This window comes from Oxyura jamaicensis, unplaced genomic scaffold (genome assembly GCF_011077185.1).
Source record: "Oxyura jamaicensis isolate SHBP4307 breed ruddy duck unplaced genomic scaffold, BPBGC_Ojam_1.0 oxyUn_random_OJ68972, whole genome shotgun sequence".
NCBI lineage: Eukaryota > Metazoa > Chordata > Aves > Anseriformes > Anatidae > Oxyura > Oxyura jamaicensis.
The window spans coordinates 1800-3185 of record NW_023309148.1 but is presented as its reverse complement, the minus strand read 5'-3'; the positions used below and the strand labels follow the sequence as shown (position 1 = coordinate 3185).

Sequence of the window (1386 nt, the reverse complement as noted above, 5' to 3'; positions counted from 1 at the left end):
TCCTGGTGCCCCTGCGGCTGCTGGCGGCCTCCCCCGGACCCCCCCCCCGCCGTGGCGGGGCAATAAAGGACCTGCTTTGACCCCAAAATGGACTCGTGTTTTTTTATGGGGGGGCGGGGAATTTGGGTTGGGTTTGAGGGGGGTTGGGGGATAGGGGCCTGGCCTGGCCCGGCCTGTGCCCCCCCCCATCCCCTTCTTGTGCCCCCCACCCCCATTATTTGCCCCCCCACCCTAATTCCCCCTCCCTTTTCCCCCCCATCCCCATTTTTCTGAGCCCCCCCCATCTTCTGCCCCCCCCCCCCACTGCGCATGCGCCGCGTCCCCCCTCGCACATGCGCACGGTGGCTCCGCCCCTTCCCCCTATGCCCCCTCCCCGCGCATGCGCGGACGGAGCCAAGATGGCGGCGGCGGCCGGCGCCTCGTCCTCGGCGGCCGGGAGCAACGGGGCGGGCGGCATGGAGGTGGACGCCGCAGGTACCGGCCACGCCCCCCGCGTCCTGGACACGCCCCCCTCCTCGCCCCGGCCCCGCCCACCCGGATTCGGCCCCGCCTACCCGGGAGGGGGGCGGCCCCCCGCCCCCCCCCCCCGCGGAGTGAAACCCCCCTGGGCCCCACCCCCTAGCCGCGGTTCGCCCCGCCCACCGGGGTCTGGCCCCGCCCACTGGGGTTGGCCCCGCCCACCGGGTCGTTCGCCCCGCCCACGCAGCATCTCGGGACACGCCCCCGGGTTCTGCCACGCCCCCATGCCACACCCCCAACCCCCGGCCACACCCCTTACCCCCTGGCCACGCCCCAAATCACTGACCACGCCCCCCACACCTGGCCACGCCCATTTTGTTGGCAACACCCCCATTCTTCGGCCCACCCCTATTAATTGGCCGTGCCCCCTGATTCCTGCCCCCACCCCTACTCCCAGACCACGCCCCCTATGTCACGCCCCCTTCCAGGCCACGCCCCAACCCCCTGTCCTCACCTACCCTTGACCACGCCCCCACCCTGACCACACCCGTTTCCACGACCACACCCCTTTCACTGGCCACACCCCCCTCCTTGGCCACACCCCCTTCCATTGCCCCCCAGCCTCACCCCCTTCATCCCTTGCCTCCCTTAACCCCTCCCTCTTCCTTTAGCCACGCCCCCTAGCCGCGGTAGCCCCGCCCCCTCGGCAAGCCCCACCCCCTCGGTAAGCCACGCCCCCCGGCAAAAGCCCCGCCCCCTGACGCTCTCCCCCCGCTCCCCGCAGCCCCCTCGGTGATGGCGGGGGGGGTGACGGGCAGCGTCTCGGTGGCGCTGCACCCCCTCGTCATCCTCAACATCTCCGACCACTGGATCCGCATGCGCTCCCAGGAGGGGCGCCCGGGGCAAGGTGCGTGGGGACCCCCCCCC

The 1386-nt window shown here is 72.5% G+C and overlaps 1 long non-coding RNA gene across 1 annotated transcript; it reads left to right on the top strand.

Moving 5' to 3' along the window:
• The first annotated feature begins 358 nt into the window (after positions 1-358).
• LOC118159239 lies at positions 359-1386 on the top strand. The gene is made up of 2 exons (XR_004747055.1): positions 359-474; positions 1244-1386. It is a non-coding gene; the product is annotated as an uncharacterized LOC118159239 (long non-coding RNA).